General features: G+C 55.2%; 1 long non-coding RNA gene across 1 annotated transcript; it reads right to left on the bottom strand.

Moving 5' to 3' along the window:
- Positions 1 to 755: 755 nt before the first annotated feature.
- Positions 756 to 3,954, bottom strand: LOC106698632. The gene is made up of 3 exons (XR_002831394.1): positions 3,792 to 3,954; positions 2,502 to 2,750; positions 756 to 1,532 (listed from the first exon to the last, which is right to left on the bottom strand). It is a non-coding gene; the product is annotated as an uncharacterized LOC106698632 (long non-coding RNA).
- Positions 3,955 to 9,435: the final 5,481 nt, after the last annotated feature.

Raw genomic sequence — 9,435 nt, 5'->3', positions numbered from 1 at the left:
GTGGATAGAGCCTCGGCCTGTGGTCTGAGGGTACCAGGTTCGATTCCGGCCAAGGGCACATGCCCAGGTTGCAGGCTCAATCCCCAGTAGGGGGGTGTGCAAGAGGCAGCCGATCAATGATTCTCTCCCATCATTGATGTTTCTCTCTCTCTCCCCCTTCCTTTCTGAAATCAATAAAAATGTATTTTTAAAATATAAAAAAAAATAAAACAGCACAGAAGGGCTCTACACGTTTGCATTGATCTTATTGGGGTTCCCTGAGCTTTTTGAATCTGTGGGATGGTGTATTTCATCCGTTTGGGACATGTTTCAGTCAGAATCCTTTTAACAATTGTTTCTGTGCAGTCCCTCCCTCTGTCTGCTCCTTCTGAGTCTCCAATTACCCCCATGTCTCACGATTAATGTCTATTTTTCCATATTTTTCTTCTGTATAATTTGTTTTGAATATTTTCTAATGACCTGTCTTCCCACTAGTTAGTATATTGTGATCACAATCGGCCATTCATTGAGTTTTCATTTTAGATCTAGTATTTCCTCAGTTTGAGAATGTCTATTTGATTCTTGTTTTTATTGATTCTGTTCCAAATGCCTGATAAAAATTCTCTATTCTGCCATCTATTCCTTTGCCATTTTCTCTCTCTACTTTCTTGAATATATTAATCACAGCTATTTAAAAGTTCCTAACTGTTCATATCTGGACCACCTTATTTCTATAGTCTAATTGTTTGCTTAGTTATCTGTGATCTTGCTCCTCACATGTTTGATAATTTTTATTGTATGCCAGGCATTTTGAGAAAAGACTGTAAAGGCTCCATCTGACGCTTCCCCTCTCCTCTGCCAGGCATCAGGCGGGAGACCGTTCCTTGGAGACTGAGCGGAACCAGGGCTTTGATACCAGTTGGGTCAGAGTTTGGTGAGACACGGTGTACTTCCAGTCTATGCCTGTTCTATGGTGAGGCTCCAGGGACTTCAATGCCAGCCTGGCAGGTCTTTGTCTCTCTCCTCCACCTGGAAAGCCAGCAGGAGATCCACTGTCGCTTAAATGGAGTATTTGTAACAATTACAAAAAAATTCACTATCTGGTGGAAAAGCGAATATGTGCCTCTTCACATTCTGGGTCCCCAGACACCTCAGCTGTGCCTCCAACAAGGAGCCGGTTGCTAGGAGACCAGCAGGCAAACTTCAAGAGACAAGTGGTTTCTACTTCTCTCTGCGTTCTGCGCCCAATCCCGGCCTAGGCCAGCCTTGTGGCACATCTCGAAAAATAAAAATGGGAAACTCACACACTCTCCATTCCATAACTTCAAGGTGACCTTGCACGTGTTGTTAGAGAAATAACAAAACTGTTTGTTAACATGCAGTGGAATACAGTCTCCACTTTAAGCTTCCCTTGTAAATGCTGTCTGCTTAGGATGTGGCTCAGATGTGCTGGGATGAAAGCCCCGAGGCAGTTGTAGAGGCTTCATTCTTTTCCCTTTTGCGTTCCCTCTTCTGGAAATGTGCAGGGGATGGGTTGGGCCACAGAAAGAAACCTAACAAATAAAAAAGAATAGGACTTAAATTTGCAATGTAACGACTCCACGTGGCTGGTCAATGGCTTGGATCACTTGGAAGGTATGGGAATCCAGTTCAATGATCCAAGCCCTAAAATATTCACAAAGAAAACATGCAGCATCGATAAGAGACGATGAAATAAAAGGGCCCCGGGCCTGTCTAGTTCTGTCCTTCCAGCGGCAGGTGGTGACCAGAATGTTGACACACCGAGATGGGGTCCCTCCGTCTGCAGCCGCTTCCTAGCCTGGCAGCTTGTAAACAGGAACCCCGCCCAGCATCCTGGCCTGGGGATCCTGTGGTCTCCGCCAGCGCCAGCGTTTCCTAAAGATTTCCATCTGGAACAGGCTGGCTCTGGATGAACACAGGCCTCTCCTTGATGCCCGAAAGAGCTAGGATGGTTGGAGGCACAGTCCAGCCTGCAGAGACGAAAATATTTACTATCCAGACTTTTCTAAAAAAGTGTGAGGAACTCCTCTTTAGATCAATGCCTAAAATTGAGACAATTTTGTTCTTCACTTAGAAGAAAATATTTTTAAACAATATTTGTGAAACCAATGAAAAACATTCATCAACTTCAACTTTTCTGTTTTCTTCTTATGGTTCAACGATATGTGTAATAAGCGTTAGTTACTCAACAATTCAACATGATGTTTGTCCCTAGTCCCTAGTACATTTGCTGAACGTATGATTTCTCACTTTATTACTCATACATGAATAATCTCATTTTGAATTCTTCACTCAAAAGAGAGGTTATTTCTTTACTTTTTATCCAAATTATATGTTTTGGCCACTCTAGCATCAAATTTCAAAATCATTTCTGTTGAACTTTAGAAATATCCATTGTTTTCAGTAAATAATGCACTGTAAACGCCATCAAAAGCGTCATGATATTTGTCCAAATATTAAACGTTTGATACTATTTCAGGCCTTCACATCCGTGTTCTCACCTTTGTTGGGTACCTGGACTAGTCGCTGTATCCGGTTTTCTTTCATCGGTGTTAGTAATGGCATGAGTGCATTTGGACATGCAAACGTGCCCACTGACAATGTTTCCAGGTCTTAAAAACTCAACAAAGTCCATTTCTCTGAAGATTTTTCTTTTCTCTTTTCAGCTTTTTTTTTCTTTTCTGAGCTCCACTCTCATATTCCCTATTTTTTTTTTATCATCATCTTGGCTTGTTCTCAGTTTCAAGGATCTAAAAAAAATTAAATGTAGTGGTTTCTCAAGTACACACAATTTTAATGTATATTTCTCAAAAATGTAAATGACCACAAATCTATAATAATAATAAAAGTGTAATATGCCAATGAGACCGGACATCCTTCTGGACGACCTTCCAGACTAAGCGGGGGTTTTGAGGGAAGCCTGGGTCCCAGGTGCCAGAGGGAAGCCGGTGCTGGCAGCTGGGGGAAGGAAGGCCTACTCTTGCACGAATTTCGTGCATCGGGCCTCTAGTGTAAAAATAAAAAGGAATGGGCATCTCGCTTCAAACACGTTACCCCTCGCTCGGCCTTCACATACACACGTTACAAGTGGTGGGAAGCTTTGCTATCAGAGGAGAGGAGAGGGGAATGGAGACTCCGGGCAGGAAGCCACGTGGAATGATTCACAGAAGTTCTCGTTGTCCTCTGACCGCCTTCCGGGTCGCGGCAAAGTCATACTGTGTCCCTTGCTCAGTGCTCTGAGGACACCTCTTCCTGAGACTCCCTCTCCCCGCCACCCCGGTACCAGGTCTTTGAAAGGAACTGTGCTCTGGGGGTCACCTGGTCAGTGAGCGGGCCTCTCCCAGCCCCACCTGTGAGCTCAGAGGCTGAGGGGCTACGGGTCCTGCTCAAATCCACAGTGGGGGGCTTCTGGCCCTGGGAGAGCCCCAGGTTCTGAGTCCAGTCCTGTGGCCTTCCATTTCCTCTGGCCCCAGCTCTCCTCCCCGTGAAGGCAAAACCCAGAAGAGACAGCAGAGGGCGCGCGCGGCCTGCTGTTGGCGCCCAGGCTGGGACTAACCGAAGTGGAACTTTTCCAGCAGCTCGGCTCTTCCCCAGGGAACTTCGGGCACAGAAAACACAGCGCGGCTTCAGCGAATGGCTCCCCGGGGCGCACTGTGGTCTCCTCCCAGATCCATCGCCCACGTCGCTCCCACACGCCCGCCCTCTTACAGCAGCTGCTCCTCGTCGTCGGGGGAAACACAGCTTTTGCCTATCAACTCCGGTGTTTCCCGGGACGCACAGAGGGGACTCACCGTCATGATGATTCTCTCCCAGCAGACAGGCCGCCGCCTGCCGGGAACGGAGTGCTTTCCTCTCCCCTGGGCCACGGCGCGTGGTTCATCCGTGGACGCGCGGACACGCGGGGGAGGAGCCCTGTGTCCGCGGGGCCCTCAGTCACCTGGTAGTGATGAGGCTGATCAGCCTCCGCTGAGGCGCTCCTTTTAAAAGGCGGCCCCGCCCTGCACTTTGCGCTACGGTAACACCTTAAGAGCAGGCGCAGCCTCCCTCGCCCCCCGCCAGGCCGGCCCGCAGCCCGGATTCTTGCTTCTCCTTTTCCTGCGGAGGAGCCCAGCTCTCCGCGGGGCCCCAGGTTGCGGGGCCCCAGGTTGCGGCCCCCGCGCGCGGAGCCCGGACTCAGAATCCAGAGCCGCTCACCCCGGGGGCTCCTGCCCTCCTCTCCGCGCGCTGCTCCTGCCCTCCTCTCCGCGCCCAGCGCTGCGGTGCCGGTGCTCTCCCGGGGCCCGCGGGCGCCTCACCCTGACCCTCGCGGTGCATCGCTGAGGTCTCAGCGCCGTGCGGGCGGCCTGGGCAACGGTGACCCAAGGAGCCGAGCCTGTCCTTGTCCTGCTGGGACGCGGGGAGCCGGGCGAGGAGGAGGCGGGGAGGGGGGTGTGGAGGCTGGGTCAAGAGCGGGGGTCCATAACTGGCTGAAGGGCCTCCCAGGGGCCGTTTAAGGGGGGTCCCAGCCTGGGTGCTGGCGCTGGCCTGCTGTCAGCCCCGGGCTGTCAGCGTCCTGTCCTCCCTCCCGGAGGCCGTGACCCACCGGCCTGGGACACACTTCGCCCTGAGTGACCGTCGGTCTCGTTCCAGGGACTCGACCGGCTGAAACACGGCGGCGTCTCACAGGGTGGGTTTCATGGAGGCAGATGCAAGCTCTGGGCGCAGAGGGAACACCCTGCGGGATAGGGGCTGGGGGGCCCCACAAACAGAATCCCCGGCTGCATCGGGAGGGACCTGGGGCCCGGGGTGGAGAGGCGGTTTCCAGAGCTGGACCTGTGTCCATGGCTGCCTCTCGCCTCCCGAAGGGCGCCAGGCGACCCAGTCCCCAGGATGGTGAGGGGACTGACCGGCAGGCAGGGAGAGGCCCCAGGAGAAAGGACTGGGGTGTGAAGAGGCCCCAGGAAAGAGGGGGTTGATTTTCTTTGGGGGTTTAGGAGGATAGCACCAGGCCCAACAGGCTGGGAGGCAGAGTGGTCAGAGCGCTGGGACCCCGCAAACCCCGCGCTCTAGCGGTCCAGCGGGGATGCGGGGGCAGAGCCCCAGGCTGCCGGGAGGACAGCAGTGAGCGCTGAGCGGCTGGACTGCCCGTTCGCAGGGCCCGGAGCCCTGAGCGCTGCTGCAGGTCACAGGGAGCGCGGGTTCTGGTTTGAGTGCAAAAGACTCTCCCAGCGTTTGGAGCTTCCCCTGCACAGAGCGCCACGTGGGCAGGTGGGACACCCAGGTGGCCACAGACTGAAGGCGGTGCTGTGTGAACTTCCCGGCCTGGCTAGACGGTGGGCACGTGTTTCCCTTGGGCCTCCAGGTACCCCTCCCCACACACACACCTCCAAGCTGCATCAGAGGGGAGGCGAAGTCGCAGCTGGCCGGGGAGGGTGTCCCTAGCCAGGGCAGGGGCAGTGTTCACATCACCCCCAGTGCCTGGAAGCCTGAAGTCAGGGATGGGCTGGCCTTGGCTGGAAGCTGAGAAGCGTTTAGTTCTCAGGGGGAAGTGGGTGTCCCTTTCCATAGCTTCTTTCTTTTTTTTTTAATCCTCACCTAAGTGATTTCCTGTCGATCTTTAGAGAGGAAAGGGAGAGAGAGAAAGAGGAGAGTGAGGGAAACATCTATGTGAGAGAGACATATCGATTGGTTGCCTCCTGTACATGCCCCAACCCAGGGTGGGGATTGAGCTGCAGCCCAGGTATGTGCCCTTGACCGGAATTGAACCCGAGACCAACCGGTGCACAGGCGACGCTCTAACCCCAGAGCCACGCCGGCCAGGGCGCTAGTTCCTTTCTTAAAGTCACAAACCCGCTGGAGACGCTCACTGCGCCCTCCCAGCTGAGGGCTGCCCTTGGTCCCACTCCTGCTGCTCCTGGGGCCAGTGCCCTGGCAGGCTCAGGCCTGGGCCCGGCTGGCAGGGCTGGTGGCTGCCCAAAGGGGCGCAGGAGGGAGGTGCCGGGGAGTAGGCTGCCGGGTCTCCACACTGAGCGCCCCTGGCTCCAGGCCGTGCAGTGGCTGCCTCCCCGAGATGACAGCAGAGGGTGTCGAGGCCCCACAAACGGGAATTCCGGCCTCACCTCCCTGTCATGGGAGCTGCAGAGCAGCTAGACATTCCGAGAGCAGTGGCCGTGGCTCAGCCTCAGAAACCGCTGCCTGCTGGCTGGGGCCCCGTGCCGCGTCCGGCCACCTCTTGCCTGCTGGCCACTCTTCCCTGGTGGCCCTTGCTGGCCTTTAGGAGGGCGTCAGCGCTGCCCCAAATAGCAAACCCCATGTTCTCGGGAATGAGTTGAGAACTCAGAGCCTTCGGGGTGTAAGCCGTCTCGGGACCCAGAACAACTGTGGACACTTGTCGGGGTTTGGGGGTGGGGAGTCTTGGTCTTAGTAGGAAGAGGGGCTGGGGTGGGGTTGATGTCCTCCCCCTGCGGGTTCCTTCCGATGGCTCTCTCCATGGCACTCAGTCCTGCTGGTGATAACCACGGAGGGGCATGTGTCTCGTCTGGTGAACCAGCCCGGGGGCCGGAGCAAGGGTGAGGGCGAGGGCATGGAAGGAGCGAGCACAGTGGGCTTCGTGGTCCAGCGGCAAGCTGACCGGTTGTCCCCGCCCCTCGGTGCCGTTAGTATTCCTGGCTCCTGGCTCCTGATGAGACATCTGATGTTTCAGCCTTTTGTATTGAGATGTAATTGACATGGAACTTCTAGATTAGTTTCAGGTGAACAATATGACTCACTATTTGTGCACATTTTGAAATGATCACCGCAGTCAGTTAACACCCATCACCACACCACCTTAGAGGTATTTTTTCCTGTGATGAGAACTTTTAAGATCTAGTCTCTTAGCAGTTTCCAAATGTACAATCCAGTACTGTTCACGATGGAGTCGCCGTGCGGCACGTCACATCTCCGTGACTCATTTACTTTACAAGCGGGAGCTGCACCGCTCAGGAGCAGCCTCAGGTAGTGATGAAGCTTATTGCTCGCCCGCCCTGGCCCGGGTGGTTCTCAGATCTCTGTGCCGTCCAAGCAGCCCACTCCTTTTCAGTGGCTCCCGGGGTTGAGGGCCTGCCAAGACCCATCAGGGTCCTGAAGGGGTGTGTCTCGGTCCGCACCTGGGTCTAGAGCAGGGGTGGGCAAACTTTTTGACTCGAGGGCCACAATGGGTTCTTAAACTGGACTGGAGGGCCGGAACAAAAGCATGGATGGAGTGTTTGTGTGAACTAATATAAATTCAAAGTAAACATCATTACATAAAAGGGTACGGTCTTTTTTTTTTTAGTTTTATTCATTTCAAACGGGCCGGATCCGGCCCACGGGCCGTAGTTTGCCCACGGCTGGCTAGACTGACTGTGAGCCACACCTGGCAGCAGCTGCTGACGTGTGCGAATCTGCCTCTGGGAGGTGACGTCTCTCGCCTGTACCCTGAGCCCTGAGCCCTGAGCCCTGGATCCTGAACCCTGGGCCCTGAGCCCTGAGCCCTGGGCCCTGAGCCCTGAGCCCTGAGCCCTGAGCCCTGGGCCCCGGGTGGTAGCCAGTTCAGAACTGTTCTCTCCTTGCTGCCATCCCACTGAACTGTGAACACAGTCCTGCTGGCATCAGAGCCAGGTGACCGAGGGGGCACCCCTGGGCGGCAGCCACAGAAACCAGAGCACCAGGTGCAGGCCCAGGCTTCCAGGAGACGCCAGCCTGTGCGGCGCTGAGAGGCACAGGGCGAAGAGAGCGCAGGCCCTCCGGAGCCTTCCGAGAGGATTCCAGTTGCCCTTAGATGTGTCTAATTAGAAGCCTATGTGTGTCTAATTAGAAGGCTGCCCCTCAGGCCACAGCTATGAAAACAAGCTAATGGGCCTTTTTCACAGGGAGACTGGGCGCCTCTCTGTGCCTCTCTGGGGGCCCTGGGAGGGGTAGCAGGTTAAGAACGCTTTCTCCATCTGCTACCGTCTTGGGGGCCTGTGGGCATAGTCGCCACTGGCCACCGAGCCAGGCAATCTAGAGGTGTCCCTGGGCAGAGGGAGCTACTGATGAGCTGGAGGGAGGCAGGGGGAGGGGGCAGGGATGGTACCTGCTCTTCAGGTTGAGGCTTTAAGATCAGCAAACAAGCCTCTTTCTCAGAAAGGCTGGGTGCTCTTCCATCCGCAGCCTCTGCTCCGGGCCCTGGGGTGGGGAGCTGTCCATGTGTGAGCCCTTTAAGAACTATTCCTTAGTTTGCTGCAGCCTGTGGGTCTCGTGGACACAGCCCCCTGGGCTTTCAAAGCTAGATGTTGTGGGGGCTTGTCGCTCAGGTGCAAGTCTTAAAAGCTGGGGTGCCAGATGCAGGGCTCAGGCCCTTTGCTCCCCAGGGAGAAGCTCAGGGGTGAGCCTGTGACTCACTGTATCGAGGCCGCCACGCTGGGGATGGGAGTTACGGCCACGTTACGGCTCAGGCCTCTCCTTGCCACTTCGACGGGAGTTTTTTGCCTTGGCCCAGTGTGTGGGAGTTGCTCAGCTAGTTCTGGGGTTTTTATTTTCGAGGCAGTTGTTCTGTATGTAGCTGTACAGGTGTTGTGTTCGTGGGAGGAAGTGAATCCAGCACCTTCCCACACAGCCGTGTTGAACTAGATCCTGCTGTGGTGGCGCTGATGAAGGCTTTAGGAGTCTGGGAGGGTAGCGCGCCTCCCACCCGGGAACCGGAGGAGAGGCCGTGGGGAGTGCGCAGTCTTTGTCGAGCTTCTCCTTGGAGGTGGGTCCCTTTCCCTCCCTTTGACTCTGGGCCTGGCCACACACAGGCAAGGGTCCTGAAGCCACTTCGGGATCTAGCTTTTAAGAAAACTGGCAGCTTCCACCTGCGTCCCTTGGGGTCTTGAGTACCTGCTGGGAAGGGCCTGTGGAGAGGCTGAGACCCATAGAGCGTAAGGGCCAAGTCAAGCTCAGCTTCCTGCTATCCCCACCGAGGGTCAGGAATGTGAGGGGAGCCACCCTGGGCGCTCTAAGCTGCCCACAGGGCACCAGCCATCCCAGTTCCTGCCACCTGGAGCAGGAGAATCACCCAGTGGAGCCCAAAGTCCTGAAATGGTACAAATAAAATGGCATGCCCCGTTTTATTGCACTCACTTTGTTGCATTTCACACGTTACAGTTGTGCATGTTACAGTTGTACAAGCTGAAGGCGAGACCCTCCACCAGCGGACGAGTATGACTCACTTTATTGCGGTGGCCTGGGACCGAGCCCGCAATAGCTCTGAGGCAGGTGTGGAGTTGACGTGGCCACTGATCACCAGCGCCCTGGCTACAGGGAGAGGTCCTGACTGGGAACGCGTCTCCCAGGGGCGCTGCTGCGGGCCTGACAGGCAGTCGGGAGGCACTTGGGGTTTCGCCAGGGCTTACACTTGGGAGCTGGGCTTGTTTTGTTCCTCTCAGTCTGTTGCTCAGCAAGCAGCCTGCAGGG

The sequence above is a fragment of the Myotis lucifugus genome, unplaced genomic scaffold (assembly GCF_000147115.1).
Source record: "Myotis lucifugus unplaced genomic scaffold, Myoluc2.0 scaffold_207, whole genome shotgun sequence".
NCBI lineage: Eukaryota > Metazoa > Chordata > Mammalia > Chiroptera > Vespertilionidae > Myotis > Myotis lucifugus.
This window is presented reverse-complemented; position numbering and strand designations above follow the sequence as displayed.